The 27,076-nt window shown below is 42.9% G+C and overlaps 1 long non-coding RNA gene across 1 annotated transcript in view; it reads left to right on the top strand.

Moving 5' to 3' along the window:
- LOC144791279 (uncharacterized) overlaps positions 1-26,537 on the top strand; it is a 287,934-nt gene extending 261,397 nt beyond the window's left edge. Inside the window, exon 3 of the long non-coding RNA XR_013602348.1 lies at positions 25,775-26,537. This is a non-coding gene — a long non-coding RNA (uncharacterized LOC144791279). The remainder of the gene's footprint in view (positions 1-25,774) is intronic.
- The last annotated feature ends 539 nt before the right edge of the window (positions 26,538-27,076 follow it).

The raw sequence follows: 27,076 nt of genomic DNA, 5'->3' as shown, positions 1-27,076 counted from the left end.
GTTCTTTGGGTGCTCCTCCGGTCAAACAAGACTGCAATCTGTGAAACAGGCCTGTGTCATAGCACACATGCATGAGCCATGTTCGCCTATGAAAAGAATCAACACTAGGGATCCAGACAACAGTACAGTTGGGCACTCAGGACAGGAGTATACATCTTTAACAATGCAGAGGACTTTTCCGTTCCAAGAAGGAGTGCATAAATTTCCCCCATCAACAGATCTCATGAGTGATGTAATATGTGTGGTCAGAAGCATTGCATTTCAGGGCCTGAGTTATAGTTTGCTCAGCTAACTATGAGTATTGAATTTCACTAGTTTTGTACAAGTAAAACCTGAGCCTAAATTTAAAGTCCCTGTACCCTTTAATTTTTTTTCAGTGAATATATATATATATATGAAAAAGACTTGACTGTTGAAAAGCATTGGTGTGGGTGTACTGAATAAAATAGTTATTCTTGCAAACAGATTGTGGACAATTATATATATAAACCGTGAGAAAGACCATTTCTTGATCGAAACGTCGGTGATGGTGCTGGTGGAGACTGTGCTTTGAATAAACAAAACAGTTATAGAAGAATGCTGGAGTGCAGTGCATTCTTTGATGGATAATATCTATATATCTATTCACAGAAAAAAAAACATAAGTTTCAGGGGTGTTATAGTTAGCTGGACATTTCACTTGAACAAAACCATAGAAATTCCTTTGTAATAGTTAGTTCTGCTAACTATAACTCACGCACCCGCGATGCACTGCTGAACTGTGAATGTCTAGAGGTTTTTAAATGCTAATTTCTAACTATAACGTCTCTGAAACCTATGGTTTTTTCAGTGAATTTCTAAGCTTTTTTAAATGCTAATTTCTAACTATAACGTCTCTGAAACCTATGGTTTTTTCAGTGAATTTCAAAGATTTTTTAAATGCTAATTTGTAAGTGTACTAGTAGTTATATCTTTTTTTTGGTATTGATTTTCTACAGTTTTTTAACAGTTTATTTATAAATACTTTATTCATTAAATAACATTATATATTTTTCGGAAAATTGAAAAAAAAACTTTTTAAAAAAAATTCAAACTGAAATATTGTTTAATTTTTTTGTTTTATTTTTTTATTGTAATATATTTATATTATTATTTTTTTCCAATTTTTTTTTCGGAGTCTCGCACCCAAAGCATTCAAATCACTGTGGGAGCGCGGATTGCAGACACTGTTTTAGAAAAGTCATGAAGAATCCGCGTATGGTGTGCAACGGCTGCTTGTTTTTCAGTTACACATATACATTTAAAATTACGTGATCTGCGCGATGGGTATGTGACCAGTCCGCGACTCCTGCTCCCATGCATTTGCGACATGTGTGCATTATGGTACGCGATGCTTGCGCGGTGGCGAGTCCCGCGTGACATCATATACATGCTGGGGTGAGCTGGGTGTGCGGTTCCCGGAAAAAAAAATTATTTTCTAAAATGATATGTATGTGTCTTTAATATACATATTAGGGCAAGAGATGATCTAAGATATTCATGAAAATAATATATTTTTCCTCCTAATAAACTTCAATTATTTTTAAATATATTTTTCGCGAAGTTGCGTCGGGTGCGTGCTTTGTGAGCGCAGAGTGCGCGGATCCAATGTGAACTCAAAAAAAAGATTTCATTGGTACATAACATTTCCCACTGTAACTATTGAAGGACCTCACCCATTTTAATCATTCTTGTTGGAGCATCTTTAGAGAGACATCTCTTTTCCTACAAAAACACTTTTTGCTTGTTTTTTTGGTGTTTTAAAAAAAATATCAAACAAAATGGCATCTGGACAGCAGCAGCAGCAGGAGGAAGTATCTTCTGAAGAAGAATTCTTTCAGGAGGCACCACGTCCGCAGAGGCTGGAATCTGTCATGTGGAAATTCCTCACTTTTCCACCTGGAGAGATGAAAGTAAATGCGAGAAAGGTGACGTGCAAAATTTGGAACCGAGTCCTATCAAGAGGCAGTGAAAAAAAATACTCTTGTGGCACTGCTTCTATGTACAAGCATCTCCTGACCACACATCCTCTCAATCTTTCTCAGGAGGAAAGGAAGCAAGCTGCGTTGAGCCCCTCACCTGCTGTGGCAAGTAGGTCTGGAGCGACCTAAGGAACACTTGCAATGGACATTAGGCCAAAATGTGCCTTTCTCCAGCAACACTGGTGAAGTGTAAGTAACTTAGATGCTTCGGTGAGCAGTCGGTGGATGCAGTTCTTCTAAAAAAGACTTCGATTTCGTCCTGGGTAGACTTTAAGTGAGTACAGGACGCAAACATATGCAACAAATCAGCATCAGAACTGTCGCATCTTGGACACGTAGTGCCCGCTACCCCTCCCCATTGCGCGACCCTGGCAGGTGTATGATACAGGAAGTACAGCGTCTTGTAGTGTTGCGCCTGGAGTGGTGCTGCACATAAGAGTTTCTGTCCCAACTCCAATGACCTGCGAAATGGTACCCCTTCTCTGCCCACCTTCTGCACCCACTTGCCCTCATATTTTTCCAAATCGTCTACTTGATGGTCTATTAATTCATAGTAAAACCTTTTAATAGTACACTCTTTGCCGTCCTGCACTATATCCAAAATGGGGTTTATACCAAAACCCATCGGCCTTCCAGCTTTTTTTCGACAGAAAACTCCTAACTTGCAGATATTTGAAAAAATGAGTTGAATCTAATCCGTATATTGCTTGAAGACTACTAAATTGCATTACCCCCTGTGCTCCTATCATATCCCCCATTTTGCTAATCCCGTGACTATACCATTCCGAAAAGACAACCCCGGAAAATATGTCCCCAAGCAGGGTAGGATTATTACTCAGCCTGGTGTAGGCATTGTATCTGCCTATGCCAAACTTTTTTGCAAACGAGGTCCAGATTTTATGGGCCGCCATAACTGTTTTAAATTTAGTTCTCTTAAAATAACTATGCTCTGTAAATTTCAAGAAACAATTCTGCGCATCATCTCCTAGCAGTAATGAGTATATTGCATAAGTTCCTAACTCATCCTGTCCTTCGCTTTCAGACCCTCCGAATAGACATGCCATATACTGAAAGCACGCCGCCCAGTAGTACATTCTCACATCAGGTAATGCCCACCCACCCCGCTCCCTTGGAAGTGCCAAGGGAGCGGGGTGGGTGGGCATTACCTAATCATAATTTCTATGGCAAAATGAACCCCCTCATTGTGTTCCTTTGCAAATTAAATGTTAAGTGTTACCACTTTATTCCAATCAAGATGGCTTCAGGTGTGTCATACTTTTGTCATAAGTAAGACAGTTGATTGATTGAAATTAATTTATAATGCGCAACAAAAACCCTAAGGTGTCAAGGCGCCTCTAGTTGTTTTTTGGAACACTCTGGGACATTCTGTCATTCAGCTATACTTGGGCTACATCTGGGTGATATTTGTGCTACATTTGGGCTCATTTTTGCTCTGACCACAGCACGGAGCACGGAGCAAGCAGGCAGCATGACACAGGAGGTGTGAGGAGCGCCGCTAGCAGCAGCAGGAGGACGCCAAAAAATGCTCGCAACGGCCCATGCCTGAGAGCGCCTGAGAGCGCCAGAAGGGCGCCCGAGAGTGCCTGACAAGTTCCACCACCGCTCCCGCTCCTACCTGCCCTACGGCCGCTCTGCTCTACGGCGGCCACCCTTCTCTCCAGGTACTTGTTTGAAGCTGCACCATTCACCCGCCCAGCTCCCTTTGACACATCCCCCCTCCCCAGTCGGAGCTCGGAGCAGGGAGCAGGGCGCCCCAGCCGTGGGAAATGTAGGCCGTGACTCAGTACTTGGGTCCGGAGGCGGCCGGGTGCAGCGTAGCCCAGTGGGAAGGTGAGAGGACTCACTAGACCCACTAGAGCACCTCCAGCAACCCTCAGAGCAGCAGGCAACTGCTATTGCAATTACTATCAGACAACAGTCAGCTGACAGCTTTGCAGGCTGCCACTAGAGCATTTTAACAGGGCCTCACCAGGGCCTCATCAGGGCTTTTATCAGGGCACTTATTAGGGGCCCTAACGCAGAGAGAACGGTGTACTGTGAACAGTGAAGAGAATCAACATACTTCGAGGGCACTGGGCAAACCTTTGGAGACCCTGCTTATCTGTCCAGGCTCACCCCCGCAATTCTAGGGATACTCACCCCCATCCAGTCTGGTCTGGTCATCAGGCCAACAGCTACTGAGGCAGTTACTGAGGCAGTGGGAGGCTGCTTGAGGCTGCGGGGCGGCCCCCCACAGGTTGAACTAAATCAGTCCCCCAATACAGAGCCCAGTGTAAGGATCAATTTTGCGGACCAGAAACTCAAACCTGGTCCAGCACCAGGACAACCACCGTCCTCATAAGACTGCAAGGCATCAAAGTCCAAGATATTGTATCCCCTAGGTAGAGGATGCTCCAAACCCAGATTACTCCCAAGGGAGGGGCCACCGACGGACGTATCGATAACAGCAACCACATTAATAACAACAACTGCAACCCTATTGGAAAAGACCACACACGCAAGCCACATTACGACAAATGACAATGACAATGACAACAGCAATAGCATCAGAAAGACCATGATCGAAACCAATGGTAACAGTGACATAAGAGCGTATTTCTACTATACAACTCTAGAAGACAAAGTAGGGGAATTTGACAAAGCTCTCCACATACGTCATGCAGAAAACACTGTCACACTGTTGGTAGGCAATTGCAAAAACAGACCAGATCCCAGGACTTCAACCAGCAATGCCACTTTCTCCAAAAATAACCATTATCACGGGAAAAGGAGCCACGGAAATCATAGTGGATCCAGGATCACTTAGTCCGAATAATTTAGTACTTCAAATTTTAGGGACTGCAAAAATAGACCATACAAATAAGGAATGTAGTTTTCCCATTCCAAACGAACAACAGTTAACCCTGAGATCACCTCCTATTTTACCTTTAAATTCCTCCACTTCCCAAATAGCCTATAGCGCTAATAATCACACAGAAAACAGCGGAGAACTTTTTAACCAACCAAATCCACCACTCGGTCTCTCAATCCCAGAAGCGATTAAGGGCTCTTCTATAGATCCAAGCAACAACACAAGCACATATAGAACCTCTTTAAGGCTCCAAATGGGGCTTCTTGATTCTTCCTCTGCCCCCGACGAGAACACAAGCCATCAAGTCTCACCCAAACAGAGCCCTAATCCTTCAAACTCCAGCCCTTTCCCACATGCAAATGAGCATTGGGCCTTAGGCTCTCCGAAAACGGGTGCGGAATTCGGCTTGCAGCCCCAAAAAAATATTGAGAACCATCTAGCCTTGATCGACGATGCCTTGATTTCAATGGCAAATGCCGCCATATTGCATGCAGACAAACTGGATATCCAAATAAATATACTGGAAACAGTCGCAGGATTGATTGCTGGGCTAGATTCTAAACTAGAGACTGAAAATTCCCTGATCCACAGAGCCCAGGCTACGACGGCCTTAATGGTCAAACAAGAAGACTGCGGATGCAGTTCAATACTTCAGAATCTAGAAAAGCTCCCAGAGATCATGAGCACTGTAGTTAAGGACCTCAAGAACGAAGTCAATAGGCGGCCAAACACCCCATACGCCCTACCCCAACAGAACAGAAACCCGACCACAAGCAAGAAGGACCCACTTACCAACAACAAGGACACCTCACGCGAAATGTCAGGGGCTGTAGGAGACCAAATAAACAGGGCAAAAGAACTGAAAATAAAAATCGTCTGCAAATTGGATAAAGGCCCAGCAACTATCAACAAGTCAAAGTCCATTATTTCAGATAGTCGACACTTATCCAGAAAAAACAAGAAAAAATTGAAAAAGCTAAATAAATCAAGAAAAATTAAAAACCATAAACAGGGGTCTATTTTATATTGGCTCGGACTGGAAACTAAGGAGAATGAGGACCACCATAAAGACCAAGGTGAGGTTATCACCTCTCCCCAAAAAACGGCCGCAAAAACAACCAAACCTATAAGTATACAAACACACGGAACAACCAAAAGTGAAAATACTCCTCTTAGCACCTTAGGTCATTCTATGGCGCACCCACCCAAAACACTGGACACGACTGACCAAAAATCCAGGTGGCACTTTAACAAGACACAAGGGCCACAAGTTGAAGAAACAACCCTTGAACACAAGAAAACCCTGGAACTTAACTTAAAGCAGCACGCAGCAACCATCGCGGACTATGCCAGCACGAATAGCAGCAATCAAGGAAAACCTGATCCATGCAAAATAAATAAAAGTGTTCCTGCAATAAACCATAAAAAGCTCCACCTAACAACCACAGCCATTAATTACAGGGAAAAGAAAACTACTCAAGCATGTACCGACCTCCAGCACAAGCTCTGGAGTAATGCTCAAAGGACGGTAGGAACTTAATTTCTGCCCAGGGACGACCTGGAATCTCAGGCTTTAGAAACGCGTAACTCCACAGAGGCCCCTGACATGCCAGAGGAAACTGCGCATCAATCTTTCTCAGTCACCAATGAAATAAAAGATCAAGAAAAAGTATTTTTGTATCCCGAGTATATCTCGCAGGGGAAATGGGACATCCTCAATAGAGGAAATTTGCTGAGGCTGTGCGCAAACATTCAAGGGTTAGAAAAAATAAAAACAACTGATATTGACAGCGTTTCCTTTCTCGCCCCCAGATCAAGTGAAGCAAACGAGACAACACCGATAATCTTCGCCAATTGGGCCATGGCCGAGACCCTGAGAGGGAACTGTAAGCAACTGGAAAACTGGGGCATAAAAATCATGACCCCGGTTCTGACAAAATACCCGGCGATTTTGAAAAGAAGTAACCCAAAGGACCAGCAGGGAAATCAGGATCTGAACAATGGTGATTGAAGGCCTACAAAGGATGCAAATCGTCCAGCAACTATCACAGGGTCTATTCTCCATGGCACCAAAGGTGGATCAAAAACAAGTTTGGCCAGCGACTGCTCAATCAAAATAACAACTCACGCAGAAGGGGGCAACCGCTCCTGTTCCACCACGAAGAACACTAACAAAGACTGGTCTTGGCTCCCACGGGCCCTAAATCACTGCCCCTAACACCAAGTCCCTCGCTAACTAGGAGATTGTGACATCTGAGGTCCGGCACCCCCTAAGAGTTTGTTTTGATCAGCACAGATGCCCTTCGAATAACATCCAAACACTAAAAATCATGACCTGGAATGTCACAGGTATCATTAAGGTTTTGCAGAGCCCACTGGCACCCATATTTCTCGAAGGAGCTGACCTTATCTGCACCCAAGAAATATGGGCAACTGCACCCATACCAATAAGAGGCTATGCAGTATATACCAAACCTGTCATCAAAAACATATTCGGGAGACCCTCTGGGGGAATCTCCATATACATTAGGCACTCACTGAAACTTCACAGAGGTAAAGAACCCCTCTGACATGTTTCTGGCGGGTACCCTTAAAGGCCTTAATACTGTAGACGGCCCACTATCGATTCTTCTGATTAACGTCTATTACAACCCCCAATGGGCCTGGCCCCAACGACAAGCTCAACCAGTTGATAACTCAGATAGAAGCTTTGCTCATACAGTTTGCATCTATGGAATCAATTATTCTAGGAGATTTCAATACTCATAACATAGGGGACCATGCACCACAAAATCATATCTCAGGGAGCACCTTATACGGGCATATAATCTGGCAACAGCGCACTCTCTATTCACAAAACATAACCGTGGGGCCTTCTTTGCACCCACTTATAACAATCAAACCACAATAGAATATATCTTTTTAAGTGAGAAAAGACGCTCTTACTGCCTTGTTGACTTTGTGCTTTCGCTGCTGGATTCTTGTTGCCTCCCTGTCCTGCTGTCAAGCGTCCTCTGTGCGGAGCTTCACATCCTGCCTAAATCACCATCACTCTCGCGGACCGCCAGGGCACTACAACCCCCAGAAGGCAGTGCAGCTGCGCGAGAATAGCCGCCAGAGGACCAGTGCCACAACATAAAAGCACCTGGGAGCCCCCACGGCGCGGGACGCTCTTACCGCCTTGTTGGATTTCTGCTTTCCCTGCTGGAATCTTGTTGCCTCCCTGTCCTGCTGTCAAGCGTCCTCTGTGGCGAGCTTCACATCCTGCTTAAATCACCATCACTCTCGCGGACCGCGAACTGCCGGGCACAACAACCCCAGAAGGCAGTGAAAATAGCCGCGAGAGGACCAGCGCCACAACATAAAACCACCTGGGAGCCCCCGGGGCGCGGGATGCTCTTACCGCCTTGTTGGATTTCTGCTTTCCCTGCTGGATTCTTGTTGCCTCCCTGTCCTGCTATCAAGCGTCCTCTGTGGCGAGCTTCACAGCCTGCCTATATCACCATCACTCTTGCTCTCGCGGACTGCGGACTGCCGGTGCACTGCAACCCCCAGAAGGCAGTGCGGCTGCGCGAGAATAGCCACAAGTGGACCAGCGCCACAACATAAAAGTACCTGGGAGCCCCCCGTGGCGTGGGGCGCTCCTACCGCCTTATTGGATTTCTGCTTTCCCTGCTGGATTCTTGTTGCCTCCCTGTCCTGCTGTCAAGCGTCCTCTGTGGAGAGCTTCACATCCTGCCTAAATCACCATCACTCTCGCGGACCGCGGACTGCCTGGGCACTACAACCCCCAGAAGGCAGTGCGGTTGCGCGAGATTAGCCGCGAGAGGACCAGTGCTACAACATAAAAGCACCTGGGAGCCCCCGCAATGCGGGACGCGCGCGGGCTTGCCCGGGCAAAGCCCGGGCCAAGGGCGGGCCCGGCCTTGTCCATCTGTGGCTGGCTGAGGCTGGGCTGGGCCTAATCTCTTGGTTCTGCCCCCGAAAAACAGCTATCTCTCCGATAACAGCCAGTAAGAGTTTAATTACTATCTGCCTTCGTCCAGTGAATATCTTTATTCCTTGAGAAGTGACTTGAGACTGTGAACCATTAAGCATGCTTGAGCAAGTGAACTGGCAACCACGGGGTGGAGTGGGCTTCAATTTTGTCTGCATTGTAACTATTTATTATTTATTTTTTCTTCTCCCACGTTCTGCTACAACCTGTCATAGACTAGGACTATTGGGGAAAAGGAAATTGTTAAGCCTGAAGCAACCTGTGGGTAAAACAGCTACAGATGCCTCACAACAATCTTTATTGAGCTACCTTACGGGGGCTATGGGGGCTTTAAACAAACAGATAACTTCAGTAGAAGAATTCCTAGAGGCAGGCTCCTCATGGTTAAATACGGCACCAGATCAACCAGTCAATCAAGTATCATCGAGGCAATCTGCGGCCCCCAAAACCTCCACGAATGGTTGTATACAAAATATCTCTGACAAGATTTCAATAAGTGATTGCGACTCCCTATCACAGCCGCCCCAGAAAAAACACAAGCTCCCATCTCGCGTTGATAGCCCACGTATTGATATGGCTATCGCTACGGGAGGTAAGAAAAACACAGATGTTATCATGCCCATATCAATAAAACCCACTAATCAAAGGAAAAAAGGGCAAATGTGAGGAAAGGTTCCTGCAGGGGGAAGGAGGACTCTTTAAAAAAATCAGAAGCGTTAAGCAGCAACATAAAGAGATTAACCACTATAGTGGAAAGACTGGATCTTTATTTAAGAGTGAACTTGGACCAAATGCGGGCAAGATTAACCATTATTGAAGATTTTGTGTCCCTTGAGAAGAAGAAATGTGGAGACCTCATACTTGGCGTCCATGAGCAAAGGGAGGAAAATAAGGGAAACCCTTTGCAGATTAATAACTGTAGAATCCCACAAAAAGTTCTCTTGAATGCCTAGGATAAAGAACCTTCTCCAAGGGACATACCCACTTTAACCGCTAGAGCAAATCAATCACTAGGGATCCCCTTCTTTCAGAGGAAGATGAACAACCCTTTACCAACCTCAGCTCCTGATGTCAGGCCTGGGGGTTTAGCAAGTCATCTAAAACCCATAGGTCTTACATTCTCTCCACGGCCCTCAGAGACTCGTCAACACCCATCGTTCACTCTTCTAGGCCAAAACTGGGTAAATCCCGGGACAGACCCACTCCTTGATCTTCCACCGTGTGCTACACCATACATAATTGTCTTAGCAAATGCCCAAGTGGAAGGTCCAACAGAAGTAGAATCTTGGGAATCACTCAGAAATAAAGCCCTTTATTGGCTGGGTAGGAGGACGAGCTTAGATGGCCAATTATTTAACGAATTCAAGATGGCGAGAAGCGTGCAGTGGGTGGGTAGTACTAGGAAGTCAGTGCCGGAGACTGCATTGTACTTACATTTAGATCTCCTATGTTGGTCAGGAAAATTCTTAGGAGGCTGGTAATAACGTCTTAGCAGCAGGCATGATTAACATTCTGCCACTTGGTTTCTTCTACCCTTCTCATAGTAATTATTCAAGTTTACTTAAGAGCAGATCTATCGCACCAACTTCAGTTGATTATTATGGTGTTCCAACTTCTAACAGATTTAATTTGTTATCTGGTTTAGAAGGAATAGATTGACTAGTTAAACACAACTATATTGATTCTGGGTTACAGGAACCTTTGATTGAGATGTCAAATAACCAAACAAACAGTCCCTCTTTCTCTAATTGCCACATGTATAACAAGGTAAACAGTAGCAATCCGAAAATACAGACTCTAACTTCCCCGCCCATAGTGGAGATCTCAGGCCTACCTTCCTCTGGGTCAAGTTGTGAAACTCAAAAAGGGATTAGTAGCATAAAGAATTCTGATTTGCACGGAGGGCCTATTAACCAAGGCATTGAGCCCTTTGCGCTCCAAACTCACTAATGACATTTGGCTTCGATTTGCGGGACTTTTTAACGTGCTCTGCCTCCAGGAGATATGGGCCACTTCAGGGTTACATATCGAGGGCTACAAAACGTATTTTTACTAGCGCAATTCCCTCCACCTCTGGCAGAGCTAAAGGTGGCTTGACAATTTTTATTTCCAATTTACTAGCGATTAAGAAAACTGTTTTACTCAAAGCAGAACCAAACATCCAAATAATAACACTAGACATGAATAAATATGAAATATATGTCCTGGTGAATTTCTACAATAATCTTGCTCAGACTAACTTAATAGCGACTTTAAAAGAAATCTTGTTTTTATTACAGGATTTAAAAAAATAACTAATAAAAATGTCACAATTATTTGGGGGGGCAGTTTTAACTTTACTTTATGTGCGCAAAACGATAACTCCAACTGTGGCTTTCAGGATGAGAATGAAAATAATTCAACTCATTTCCCCCACACAATTAGCGGAGAGCAAATGAATGAAGTGTTATGTGCTTTGGAACTAGGGTTGGCAAATGAATTAGTGATACCCCCAGTTCCGCTCACAAAAATCTTCAATGGCAGGGGTTCTTCTAGCATTATAGATTTTATTTTTGTTTCAACCAAATTAGCGTCTCGCATTGTTAATTTTAAAACACATGACAACTCTACTAGTGATTATTTTGCAAATAGCATCACAGTAACATACTTAACTAATCGACACAAGCAAAACTCTGTGATAATATATGGGCAAGGAGCCCTATCGTTGAATAGATTAAACGGGTACTCGCTTAAATGGGCAACGATCGATCCGATTGAAATCACCAATGAAATAGTGAAAAATTCACTACAATCAGATAATACGTGTTTAGATCTTAACTCCACCAATGCTGAGATCCTGACGAGTTTCTATAACATAACAACATCAGTAAAGGCATTTTTGCATAGGAATTTAAAGGATAGAAAGAGCAAAAGCAAAGGATGGTTTAACAAAATTTGTACAAAAGCATACTCCAATTTAAAAGCTGCTCTTCATAAACTACAAAGGGACAAACAGGAAATTGCTTACTGCAGAAGGGAATATAATAAGGCTATAAAAGCAAGGAAAGCCGAATTGAAAGATGATTTATGGGCCCAATTGCATAGAAGCTGTTTAACGAAAAATAACATTGCTTTCTGGAAAGTTATTAAGTCACCTTTCCTTTCGGAAGCTAGTAATACTGCGAATATAGATATAGCTATTGATGAATCAGCATGGGTTCAGCACTTTTTGGGGATTTTTGGCCTATCATCTCAGGAACCTTCCACCCAAATCCATAATGAGAATTTAAGCCAATCTCCAATCAAATCCGTCTTTCCTATTGCTTTAGAAATAACACATCTGGAAGTAGAACATGCCTTATTAGCCAGTAAATGTGGAAAGGCGCCTGGTCCTGATGGGGTCTCAGTAGATCTTTGTAAGCATAACCTGGAACTCTGGACACCCATACTGACCAGAGTCCTCGAGGCATCATGCGTTGTGGCCCTCTTAGATTCCTGGTCGGATTCAATCATGGTCCCAATTTTTAAAAAGGGGGACCGCCACTGCCCATCTTGCTACCGACCCATATCCCTGTTACATTCCATTGGGAAAGTAGCGGGTCGTATTATTCTTAATCGCCTTCAGCTATGGGCAGAAGATAATAAGAAACGTTCAGACCTTCAATTTGGTTTCAGAGAAGGACTAGGCACCACAGAGAAAGCGCTCAATTTGTCCCTCCTTATGGGCAAGTATTTAAATGCAAAAGGCAGGAACCTTTATATGGCGTATGTCGACTTAACTGCAGCCTTTGACTACGTAAGCCACTCCAAATTATGGCACATTTTAATGGACATGGGGTAGACCTTTTATTGGTACACTTCCTACTGGAACTGTATTCTAACGCTGCAGCTAGGGTGAGGTTTGGAAATAAGGGGGAACTCACAGCCTCATTTGGCGTCGAGAGGGGCGTCAGGCAGGGATGCTCTCTGGCTCCCTTTCTTTTCACCCTTTACACCAATGTGTTGGATCTTGCTATGCTAGAAGGATGCCAGGACCTACCCCTTATTAAAGGACGTCCAATACCGGACTTGTTATACGCCGATGACGCCATGATTATAGCCCGAACCCCCCTATGTGCCCTGAAGAGATACCTTAGCCAAATGGCCGACCTCGATCTTAGAATAAATATTAAAAAAACATTTGTCATGTACTCAGGTAATAGAATTAAGAGAAACAAGGTCATCTTTGTTGAAAATACCAAACTTGAGACCAGAAAGACTTATCCTTATTTAGGTATCCTAATGGACGATAAATGTTCACGGAGACAGGCAATCGAGGCAAGAAAATAGCTTTTCATGCGGGCCACAATAGCATTGATTAGCTGTGCACAAAGGCTAGGAAGAAGACCACCGGCAGAACTGATACAAATCTACCGGGCAAAGTGTATCAGCGTTGTGACTTATGGAGCAGGGATGTGGAGTCATGGAAAAGTGGAAGCCCTACAAAGAGTTGGGAACAGCTTTCTTCAATTCCTGCTCGCTGTCCCCCGAAGTTCCTCCACTTACAATTGCCATCTGGAGCTTGGCCTCTCATATATTACTGACTGACATAGTCAAGCTCCAACCAATACTCTTATGGTACCGCCTCTGGTCTTCTACCAATGCCACTTTTAGCCAAGGGCTTTTAGAGGATTGTCTTTCTCTTGAAAATGGGCATAAGATCAAATGGCTCATGTACATTAAAAAACAATTCTACGACCTAGGTCTGGCAAAGTATTATCATTCCCCCACAACAATCTCTGAAATACCTACAAAGGAATTAAAAAAATATGTCTGACTCATCTAGAGCAACTTAGGTTGGCAAACGAGACAAGTAAATCTTACGTTCAACACCCATTAACAATACAAACCACTTTGGCCATTCAACCATATCTAACTTCCGACCTAAGAGATTTCGAAAGATTCTTGCTGATACGATTTAGGTGGAATACATTTCACCGCCTGGTATCCTTTCCAGAAACAAACGATTGGTCCATGCATTTAATGACCTTTCCCTGTTTCAACCCAATCCACGTTGCATACGGTCTTATTTTGTAAATTCTATAAAGAGCCGAGAACCCACTGGTTGATTCCGTTATTAAAACAATTGGGATTAACGAGATGTCGTCCAGTTTATCTTGTACTACAATTCTTGGCGGTCCCTTTCTTGGCTAAAAACATTGTCAAATTTTTTGAAGATTTGTGTTAAAGACAGGGCAAATTTAGGATAGCCAAGACTTGTAAACAATACAAATAAATGACAGACTAAAATGCAGAGCATACTTTTCAGTGACAAAGTACAAAGAAGATCATTCTCTATCTATACATTTTAGTAACTTGAAGAGTAATTCATAAGTTCATTTAATCTTCTATGTACAACCGGCAGAGAACAAGCAACAGTCAAACAACACATACATACTACACACACATTCATACCACAAAGTATCTGTGCAAGTTATCGCGTTATGTTGGTTCTTATGTAATGCCCACATACAGGGTCACTACAAAGTGTAGGATTTAATATAGACTTGTCAATGATAACAATGTTTATAAAGATATAACAAAGAGAAAAATAATATAAACAGAAAAATAAAAAAGAGAATGGAAATAAAAAATATGTAATTTTGTGTTTTGTTATGCCCATATAATAAATGAAGAGGCAAAACCCTTACAAAAATAGAGAGGTTACGAGGGAGCTTGTGTTCGTAGTTGTTCCTAACTATAACTATCTACTGGCGACCACCAATAGGTTTTATATATATATATATATATATATATTCACTGAAAAAACCATAGGTTATAGACCATATATAGTTAGGAATTAGCATTTAGAAAACCTTATTTTACTCACACAAAACCATTGAAATTCCATATATAGTTAGTTGCACTAACTATATATCGCGCACCCGCAATCCACTGCTGATGATGTCACATATTACATCATTCATGACATGGTCAGTGACATCACTGATGACATCACTGATGACATCTCAAATGACATCACTGATGACATCACTGATAACAACATCCAGTGATTTTTTGTTTCTATAAAGTTTAAATATGTCTTACATATTGAAGAATGAGTGGATGTGTAAGTGTCTGGACGAAGGATTTAGTAGGTGCATGACTGACTGTATGAGTGAGTGATTAAATGTGTCTCACTGACTGCATGGGTTAGTGACTAAACTGTCTTAATTTGTGCATCATTATGTCTGTTGTTCTGTAAACTGCTGCATGTGTTGATCAGTAGCTATATGAGTAACTATATGGGTTATTGATTGATTGCCCAAGTATTTGTATGGGAGACTGAGTGTGTGTGTGGCTAGCTGGGAGGTGTGTGACTCTGTGCAGATCAATCTGTACTTGTATCAATGATTGTATAAGAAGGTAAGTATGTGTTAGTATATGTTTGAAAATGTAAGGTGCTCTATGTTTAACTGTATAGACAAGAAAATGGAAGTGTCATTGATTCTTTACAGGACTGACTAGGTGTGTGAGTAACTCCATGGATGAGTGGCAGACTGTGAGTGTCTGTATAGGTGTATGAGTGCATATGATAGTGTTGTAAAGATGAGTGATTGTATGTATGAATGATTGTATGGGTGAATGAGTGAAGGTGTGTGTAGACGTAGCAATCAGTGAGTGCGTATGTAGTAACTAGTATTGGTGTGTCAATGGTTTCAAAAATTATACTCTCTTTTTAACACTGGGTGAAACAGAGGTTATATTAAAATGTGAGGAGATGCATTGTATTGTCACATGAATGATATCATCAGTGATGTGGTCATTGATGTCAAATGAGATGCCATCAGTGATGTCATCAGTGATGTCATTTGAGATGTCATCAGTGATGTCATCAGTGATGTCACTGACCATGTCATGAATGATGTAATATGTGACATCATCAGCAGTGGATTGCGGGTGCGCGATATATAGTTAGTGCAACTAACTATATATGGAATTTCAATGGTTTTGTGTGAGTAAAATAAGGTTTTCTAAATGCTAATTCCTAACTATATATGGTCTATAACCTATGGTTTTTTCAGTGAATTTTCAAGGTTTTGTAAATGCTAATTCCTAACTATATATGGTCTATAACCTATGGTTTTTTCTGTGAATTTCATTGGTTTTTTAACAGCTAATATCTGTAGCTGTAAAATGTATTCTTCTTTAAATCCAAAAATATATTTTATATGTTTATGAATAATTTTTTTTTTAAATATTTTTTTTTCTTCGTTCCCGCTTCGCGAATCGGGAAGCTTCCCGTTAGCTGACCTTGATGCCGCGAAATAGACCGCGAGCCGGTAAACGTTTCTTTACCGCAAGTGCCGCGTTAGAAAACAACATCGTGACGCCTCCCGTCCGCATGACGTTTCACGTTGTCGCGTGATACGTCATATGACGTGCTACGTTAGCGAACTGGTACGCGAAGCGAGTCGCAAAGCGCAGGTTTCTGGAAGCAAACCGGGAGGCCCTGCAAAGCGCTTAACGTAAACACAGCAAGTCATGTGACTTGGTAATAACACTTTTCATTGGTTCATTTCACTTTTGGTTTCCTAATGATGTAAGACTAGGTCATATAATCTAAAATGAACACTTTTGATTGGTTGAGAACTCTTGTTTTTCCCAAATGATGAAAATCCCTCCTTCTTTCCTCACTCTGACTTTCATCATTGTGAGAGAAAGACCCTTTGTGATCACTGAGCAATGGCTTCTTTAGTAGCTTCAGCTGGTGCTTCCCCACCACCTCCACCACATCCAAGGAAGAGTGGACCACCTGCTCAAGTTATAATTCAACAAGAAGAAGAAGAAGAGGAACAGGACGACGAGCACGAAGAGAGGCAGTTTTTGCCTGAGCAGCCCAGGACGTCTCACCGGAAAGAAAACTTCATTTGGCAATTTTTTTAAATTCCCAAAGGTCAGAAAAAAGTAAATGCAAGATACGTAACTTGCCTTATCTGTCAAGATAGACTGTCCAGAGGAACCGAGAAAAAATACAGTGTCGGAAACTACACAATGCATCGCCATATGACTAGGTGGCATCCTAACAACTACAGTGCTGCACAGTTTCGGAACGACCTAGATAATCTCCCTATTATGGCCAGAAGATCTGTTGTACCGGAAGTAACGGGACCAGAGGGCAGGGAGATGGTGCCAAATATACAAATGAAATTTGGTGAAGTAAAACACATCTGCGTATTTTGCGATGGATTCATTTCCTACGGAGAAAAAAGCATCACTCTGATCAACAGAGCTATTGACTATCATATGCAAGTTTGTACGAAACGCCCAAAATAATAAATACTTCTTTTTTTGTTTTGTTGCTCCTGTTGAGCCCTTTACAATGAATCGTTTTCATTGCCCCCTCCAAGAAAAACCCCCAAAAATATAAAACTGTTCAGAAAAATTCAAAAAAAGTAAAAAAATGTTCCGAAAAATAATAAAAAAAATATAAAACAACAAAAACAATAAAAAAAAAGTTCTTTTCAGAACTACCTCCCCGTTATTAAAAAATTGGTACAATATTTGGAACTGTGCCAACCTCTATTTCTCTTAGTTCGCTTCCCAGTTCGCTCGCCGGTACGCGAACCAGAAGCGAACCAAAAACAGTAAGTATAAGGGAAGGAAACAGACACTTATGTTAAAAGAAAGACAGCTATAGGGGAGTAAACTAGAGATACTATTACCCGTAATCCACTGCTGATGATGTCACATATTACATCATTCATGACATGCTCAGTGACATCATCAGCAGAGGATTGCGGGTTTTTTGGCAACGTGCCTTATCCACGGTTTAATAACGCTGCCTTTTGCTTTATATAAGTTTTCAAATTGTATGAAATATATACCAATAGGTCGTTATGAACCTTTAGGTAGTGCTTTTCTTCATGAGGTCTGGTCGCTTCCATACACATACAGATGTTTCAAAGATGATCAAGAAGTTTATCTGAATGGAGAGGAATGCACTGAGACGCCAGATCATTCACTAATGTGTAGGCACATACAGTTACACGGTTCATGCAACAAACACCGACCAAATATGGCTTGCGTGTTGCAAGGCACGCCAGTTCCTGCTATCATCCCCACGTTCAAGTTGTTGGAAAATGGTAGTTATTTGATGCTCAATAATGAAGATTGTTCTGAGTTAATTAAAAGTATTCCTTTTATCGTAACAGTAAGTGAACGGGTTATTTGCTGCAGAAATGTTCTATTTCCTCCCACACATGAACATAGGGAGTTTTCAATCTGGCCACAAATACCAACCTTGGGACAGATTTCAACGGCATGGCAAGAATAAGAGCTCTTTTGTCTCAGAGAGAGGTGGCCTTGAGTTCGGCCCGTGAAACTTTCGTGCTTCACATAGCGAACACCCGTACAGAGGTGCAGACCCTTTTCAATTCAGATTTGCCTTTCAATTTCAGCAAGATGGTTCCGACTATCTTTAACGCATCCTCCACAAAGACCCTGGCGCACTTTTTTAAAGTTGTTACCAGTGGTCTCGTGACTTCATTTGAGAAAATCTTTGGAGTCATCCCTGCTTCCTTTCATTCTATTTTCTCCACTCTGGTTCGTGGATTGGCATTTTTACTTGCATTACCAGCGGACGCTCTTGTGCTTTTTTACATTTTTAAATATGGATGTCCCTCCTATGCAACCTCCCACCCTGCAGCTGCTGACACTGTTCCGCAATCGCATGCTAGAATATTATGGCACAATGCCGTTGGCAATATTAAGCACGGCATATGGATTATCTTTTCGATTCTCCTACTTCACCTGTGTCCAGCCTGTATTTCACTGCCTGACCTGTGATTTCGATTGGGCCATTGATTTGTGTCTCTGCGGACCGGTTTCTCCTGACGTCGACTTTAATCAGCTGATGACTCCTATCATTACTCACTAGTTGGTTTGTCCTGGCGAAAGGATTATGGCTGTGGCATTGATGCATGGACTACTTGGTCCCTGGAATTTACTGGCGGCAGCACAGTCTTTCTTGGAACAGAGCTTTCTTGAAAACCCACCGAGCTGTCCTCTGATGGTGATAGAGGATCCGGTGCTGGGAGAGCACGTATGTTCTTTTCCGCTTTTAAATTGGATGGCTGAACTGTTTTCGGATGAAGACGGTGACTTCCTATTGGAGGCTGTTGCAGCTTATTTTGCATACACAGTTATGTCATAGACCTTTTTCATGTTTGATATGCTGAGTACTAGCATTTCATTGACAATTCATTGACTTATTTGTCAAGTTTTTATTATTTACCTTGCCTATTGGCTTAAGACTCGATAAAGTACTTGGCTGTTTTATTTTTCTTTAGCATAAAATTTTCCTAGTTTTTAATGCTTTACCTTGCGGACCGTCCACATATAAACTTGCAATCTGCTCTCATGAGATGGCACTTCTATTATCTTATTCAGTTAGTTTCCGGATCATGGGGAGGTGTCATCTAGGTCCTGGATATCTTTACACCGTGTTAAGTTAGCATGGGCTCATTACCGGTTTAAACACCATTTTTCCTTTTTTGCAACTTCTGCACATGACACTTAGTTGTTGCTTTAGCTTTCCACCTAGTAGTTCATCGTGGTTTACATGAGAATAATATGTTATTGCTCTACTATCTGCTTTGCTTGTTAAACTATATCTGTACAGCGAGTGCTAAAGTTTCAAGAACAACACGATACAGAATTGTTATGAGGTCTGATCTCCACGACTTCATACTCATAACATAAGTGCAACTTCTGCCAATTCTGGGCATGAGGCGGGTTTTATATTGCTTTGCCGAACACACATACACAACAGTTGATGCGGTTCACATGAAGAGAGAGCTGGTGTATGCTGATGTGATTCCTTCAAATCTAAGACACTAAAGTATGGGCACGCCCTAAACCAACACAAAGAGACCTTCTTAGCAAATAATATAATATGTGTATTAGGGAGGGTGAGATATAAGCAGCCGCGGGCCGTGGAGGGAGTTACGGTGAGGCAGGGAGGCGGGGAGGGGGAGAAGCAGGGTGGAGCCCTCTCTACCTTGCCCCTCCCCCTCCACCCCTCCCTGCCCCACCGTACCTCCCTCCACGGCCCGCGGCTGCTTATAAGTGTTGCTAACTCTTATTCATTTACAGCATGTTAACATACTGTCACCATTCGCTTTTTATGTACTAGTAACTATGCTGGTAATTTTGCTACTGATAATATGTGTACTTGTATTCTCCACCCTGCTTCTCCCCCTCCCCGCCTCCCTGCCTCACCGTAACTCCCTCCACGGCCCGCGGCTGCTTATAAGTGTTGCTAACTCTTATTCATTTACAGCATGTTAACATACTATCACCATTCGCTTTTTATGTACTAGTAACTATGCTGGTAATTTTGCTACTGATAATATGTGTACTTGTATTATCTAAGATACTACGCCTGAGAAGACGGCATTAGTAAATAAACATTTCAAATACACATGTGTTCTTCTTAACTCCATGTTCTGGTTTCTAAGAAATATATAACGACCGACTGTTCATGAGTTCCACGTATCCTGAGGTACTATAAGTTCATATTCTGGATTGTCTAAACATTGAGAGTTTGTTATATCCAATGTGACACTGTACCTAGCTTGCTAAGGAGTTATTGATTACTAACGTGAGTTTTGGGACACCCTAATTCGCCGAGGTTCCAATCCTCTGTCCACAGTTCTGTGTGAGAACAGAAACCCTGCGACAAGGGCACCCCCGACCCTTGCTGGAGCTTCATCACACTTGCGATACAACTCCAGCAATGCGCCACCTTTACGGCACAGATACATCACGCATCTGTGCTGTTTTTGCCCCATGATGCGCCGCATTGTAAATGCAGCACACCATAGGTGACGGAACAGCGGCACAGAATGACTAACACATCCCTGGTGATGCGCCAGCCATCATAAATGTATCCCTATGCTTCTTATCTTGTTAGAGATGAACCGCCATATGTATCATCAAAGTTTTTTGCATTTCCTAAATAGCGAACTTTAAGGAATAAATAGCGATTCTTTACCATTCCTAGTTTGCGATTAGCTATTTGCTAATTACAAATTACCCATTCATTTCCTTCATTTCCATAGGGCGGTTGGACTCACTTTTAGCTCGAACGGCTGAATGGATTTCCACGAAACTTGGCAAAATTGTAGGGACTGGTAGCCCGATGTGCCTTTGCTATGTCTCAAGATATATGCTCCAGTGGTTTTTACGAAAATTAACTTTGAAAAATATATATTGGGCTACATTGGCCTATATATATGTTGGAGCCCAAATGTAGCCCAATGTAGCCCAATGAAGCCCAATGTAGCCCAATGTAGCCCAAAGATGGCCGCCAGACACACAAAAAACAAATGTAGCCCAAATATCAGCCAGATGTAGCCCAACTATAGCCCAGTGACAGAATGACCAATCAGCTTCGCAAACCTCCGTTACGCGAAGCGGAGCGCTGTTACAGATATATATCTTTTTTTGAACGTTAATTTCTCAAAATCCACTGGAGCACACATATTGAGACCTAGCAAAGGCACATCGGGCTACCAGTCCCTAATATTTTGCCAAGTTTCGTGCAAATCCATTCTGCCGTTCGATTATTATTATTATTATTTTTTTTTGCCCCGCGGGGCCCTTTTAAAACCTCCACATCAAACCTAGGGGGTCAGCGAGGATCTACTATGCCCCCTTATAGTTATTTCCCCCTTTGTTTTGACCTCCTCTTGTCTCTCGATCCTACCGAGAGACAAGATGGCGGCCGCTACGGACTTTTTGGAATGTTGACAGACGCCGGAGAACCAATCAGCTTCGCTTCACAAAGCTCCGTTGCGCGTAAAGTACGCGTCCTGGGACGCTGCCAGGTCCGCTGTTACAGATATATATCTTTTTTTAAACGTTAATTTCTCAAAATCCACTGGAGCACATATATTGAGACCTACAAAAGGCACATCGGGCTACCAGTCCCTACAATTTTGCCAAGTTTCGTGCAAATCCATTCAGCCGTTCGGGCTAAAAGTGAGGCCAACCGCCCTATGGAAAACTCAATGTTAAAAACACGTTTTGGGACCCCCCTTTTTTCTCGGCCCCCCCTTGACGAACCCCCCCCCAAATTTTCAAGGGCTGCTCAGAAACAAAATGTGCCATTTTCCTGAAAATTTCAGCCAATTCCGTCCACAAACGCCAAAGTTATTAGACATAGAATTTTCAAAAATCCCATAGAGAAAAAATCCTAACTATATATACCTACTGGCGACCGCCAGTAGGTAATATATATATATATATATATATATATATATATATATATATATATATATATATATATATATATATATATATATATATATATATATATGTTATAGTTAAGAATTAGCATTTAAAAAACCTTTAAAGTTCACAAAAAAAATATAGGTTTCAGGGATGTTATAGTTAGCTGGACATTTGACTCATATAAAACAAGAGAAATTCACCCGTTATAGCTAGTTGAGTTAACTATAACTCGCGCGCCCACAATGCACTGGTGATGATATCACATATTACATCACTCATGACATGGTCAGTGACATCACTCATGACGTCACTGATGACATCTCAAATGACATCACTGATGACATCAACCAACTATAACTGGCGAATTTCTCTGTCAAATGTCCAACCAACTATAACATCCTTGAAACCTATGGTTTTTTAGTGAATTTCAAAGGTTTTTTAAATGCTTATTCCTAACTATAACGTCTGTAAAACCTATGGTTTTTTCAGTGAATTTCAAAGGTTTTTTAAATCTTAATTTCATATTTTAATATTTATAATACCTATATTTTTTTATTTTTTTCAAATACTATTTTGGAACTCTATTATCCTTATTTTTACTTTGAAAATCATGTAATGTTTTATATCTTCCCCTAAAAATATGTTTATATTTTTTTGGGGGGAGAAAACTGCAGTCCCAACTGCAGTCCCAACTCCAGTCCCAAACAAAGCTCCATCACAACGTGAATCCTATCCGCCAAATTGCTAAACTTGTAAATGATTCGTCCCGCGTAACATCGTATATGTATGGGGACGCCCCAGCTGCTACTTTGGTATCCGACAGGTACGCAGTACCAAGCCATGTGTTACGTCATGTACATATGGGGTCGCGCCGCTGCGCATTGCGTATGCCACGCGTGCACTCTACCAGGCCCTGTTTTACGTCATAGATATATGATGTTGCGCCGGGTACGCCATTCCCTCATATTTTTTTATGTCTCAAAACTATATCTAAATAAGTTTAAAGTGTATATGAGAGCAAGCGATAATCAAAAATATTTTAAACATTTATATATTTGTAACTGTAATAAACTTATATTATGATAAATACATTTTCTCAAAACTGCGTTGGGTGCGACCTCCTTGCGCACTCGATGCGCGATTGCCATGCGACCTAAAAAAAAGCATTTGATTCGTTCATAGCATTTCCCATTGTAACAGTTGGAGGACACCACCCATTTTAGTCATTCTGTCTACAGCGTTTGATGAGACACACCCCTTCTGCTTAGAGAGCTTTTTTAAAAGGTTTTTTGCTGTGTACACACATCTTATACTACACACAATATGCTACGATCATATTGATCAATATTCATGGTCTGTACATTAGCCTTCCACGTGTGATGGCAATGCATCTGAAACGTAACATCAAAAAACAAATGTGTGTTACACAATGCCCCTTGTGTGTTATGTTATGTTATGTTAATAATCTTTAATATAGCGCATGTACACCCAGAGGTTTCATGGCGCTGACTAGCAGATACCCGGGTGGAAGGGAGGTTAAGCCTGGGCCTGAGTGAATAGCCAGGTCTTAAGCTGTCTCCTGAACATTAGGAGGTTGGTGCAGGAGCGGATTTCCAAAGGGAGGGAGTTCCAGAATCTGGAAGCGAGAGTCGCAAACCTACATCCTCCCTGGCATTGAAGTTTAAAGGAGGGGGTGGCCAGAAGATGGAGATTGGCAGACCGGAGGTTGCGAGAAGGGATATATCTAGGCAGGAGAGTGTTGATGAACTGGGGACTGCGGGCATGAAGAGATTTGAAAATGATAAAGGTTGTTTTAAATTCTACTCATTGGGAAATAGGGAGCCAATGGAGTTTTTTTAATAGGGGTCTGACTGATTGCCAACGGGGTTGCTGGTGGATCAATCTGGCTGCTTAATTCTGCGCCAGCTGGAGGCGTTTGCTGAGGAAAAGGGGGAGGCCCAAGTAGATGGAATTGGCATAATCCAGGTGTGACAGTACTAAGGCTATCACCACCTGGATCAAGGCCGAATGGTTTAACATCCGACTGATCTTCTTAATCCTGCGAAGCTGGAAAAAGCAGGTGGATATCACCATGCCTACTTGGGTTTTCAATGACAAATCCTTGTTGATGAACACCCCAGACTCTTTACCGAGATGGAGGGAGTAGGGGGGCCAAGTTCTGGAGGCCAATAATGTGGGCCCCAGAATATTTGACTTGTGTGTGTGTGCATATTATTGTGCTGCCTTTCGGCCTGGGTATTGGTGGCTCGAAGGGGTATCATCAGCCACGGGCAGAGTGCACATCCTAGATCACATGTGACAAACAGTAAAGAGTAATGTGTAGATTTGTGTTGCGGTATGCTCTGTTGTCAGGCTTTACCAGTATAGTAGTCTGTCATATGTGAGACTTTCAGATTCACGTTTGACATGCATTGCTTGACTGTAATGAGCGTTATCACTATGTATGACATAGCCTCACTGCTGATCCTCCCTCCAGCCGAGCACATTCACATGTGTGCGCTTCGCGATAGCAACACTTTCAATAATACCGCACACCATTGACATGCGTGTCTGCGCATACCCACAAGCTTGACAACGACATGTTGTGTTGGCCATTCAGTGTTTTCGAACAGCATCACATTAGCGATGGTTGCCGCCCTCCTGGTACATGCTACATTAATGTGCATTGCGCATTCTGCGACATCAAAAGTGCAACAGAAAAACACATAAGTACACTTCCTGGCCAGCCAGGAACTGAACAATGCCCAGGTCCCCAAAATAATCATTCACAACCCTACGCTGGCCTGGCGTACGCAAGCCTAGCCCACTTCGCATACGTATAAATAGGATAACGACGACACCACATGTCCCAGTTCTTCCACACTGCCTCAGTTGATATGGCAGCATTAACCTCGCATATCACAATGCACAATAAAACAAAGGGATCCATGAGGTGTACACCATCCAGGCAATCAACACTGGATATGAATTGCGAACCCTACTGGCCGTCGTGTTTGGAAAGGGATCCATCGTGGCAATCAACACTGCATATGAATTGTGAACACTGCTCCCCGTCATGTGTGGACACACAAAAATGACAGCAGGTGAGCAGTGGGGTCTGGGTGCACAGGGGCTGCAATTGAGTGCGGTGCTGCGGGAGGGGTCGGGTGCATCTGCCTGGGTGCACAGGTGCAAACAAGCGATGTTGCCGTGTGTAATGTTGTGATCGCTGACCTCATTCAGTCACATATCTGTCTCATTTTAACGACCTGCTGGACCGTACTGTAGGCCTGAGCTAGCAGGCACGACGGCCCTACAGACATGTGGGGTTGGCTTTTGGAACACTGCAGTGAGCTAATTACTAAGTGTACATACACACAGGCTTGCGCCACTGCATTACACGTGGATATTATGCTTCTAGCATGCCCTCTGTTCCTTTGTATGTAAACGTTGGCATAACATTTTATTATTTAACCTTGTGTATTCTCGTGCACTCCAACTCCTCTTTGAACCACGATTACCACTAATAGTTGGTAGATCGTACTACAAGAAGGAAGGATGCACTCAACTGGTGTTCTCTATTAAGCTTGAAATAAACCTTCATTTACCTCAAGACATTTCCAGCATTATATATTTCTCACTTTTCAGACACTAAGTTGCTTGCGCCAAAATGGGCAGAGCGGGTGCTCACCCCGTGACAATGCCCTGGGCATTCTGACGCCTTCCATCATGGTATCAAGCCACCGTCCCCGACCGGAGACCTGCTGTGCCACCCTGAGAGAGGCACCCTGGAGATGGAGCTTGCACCAGTGGTGGTAGGTGAGCAGTGAAGCCTCGGTAGGCAGGAGCTGCAACTGAGCACAGTGCGGTGGAAGTGGCTGAGGTGCAGAAGCCTGGGTGCACAGGTGCAGGCAAGCGATGTTGCTGTAGATAATATTGTAATCTCTGTTTCATTTTAAGGAGTTGCTGGACCGCACTCTTTCTGGCGGACCCCAGTATCCTAGACACACAGGTGACGGGACGTAAACAGTGAGGGCTGGGTGCAGTAGGCCGACGCTCTGTCTCCTCCTCCCTCTGTTCTTTTGACTCCCCCTCCCCATCTCCCTTCCACCCACTCCCTCTCTGGCCCACTCTCACTATCTTCCTGACAACCTTTTTTTATCTCTTGGACATGGCACACATACTTATGTTTCTTTTTTGTCTTGCAGGTTTTGTACGCTGCTTCCGGAGGAGTCCCACCCACTTATTTCATTGTTCGAATAAAGTTGCATTTCCATTATTTGTTTTGTTTTTATTAAGGTTATTTTTTTTACCAATACATAAGTGAGTTTATGGGTCTTCTTTTTCTGACAACACTTGTCTGTAGTTTATTGTGAAAATCGGCTATTTATAGGAGGTGGAGGGAAAACATTTATAATTTTGTGGTGCACCTACCAAATATAAACCAACAGACTATTACATAAATTAAGCCTGCCTAATTCTACAACTGCAAGGGTTCTATGAGTGTATCACTTTATAACACCATGAGTACTGCCACCTGTGATTACAGAACCAATAAGGCACTGCCTAGGGCCACGGAGGTTTCAGGGACTGGCGAGGCGCAGCCTGCATATTTAAGTAAAGTCCCGGACAGTGGCGATCCCCGGACTTGAGTTGGCCTCGAAGCCCCCCGAACAATTAGTAAACAATACCCGGGGACGTGGCGATCCCCTAGGCTGCGAAACGTCTCTGGGCCCTCCTGCGCCTAATTTACATGTACGATTAAGGTCCCCAGTGCTGCAGAGACCCCACAATATAATAATAGGATTGGCATTACCCACCAGAGGGCTCATTTAAATGACCGGGTGAGACGCCGTTTCATTTTTTTGCCATCCGGATCTGCTCTATTAAAGCGATACATGGTTTTCCTTCTCTCGCTTCAACGAGGCAAACAAGGATTTGCTATCACAG

The sequence above is a fragment of the Lissotriton helveticus genome, chromosome 11, assembly GCF_964261635.1.
Source record: "Lissotriton helveticus chromosome 11, aLisHel1.1, whole genome shotgun sequence".
NCBI classification, from domain to species: Eukaryota; Metazoa; Chordata; class Amphibia; order Caudata; family Salamandridae; genus Lissotriton; species Lissotriton helveticus.
The sequence above is the reverse complement of the archived record's forward strand: the minus strand, read 5'-3'. Positions and strand labels throughout refer to the sequence as shown.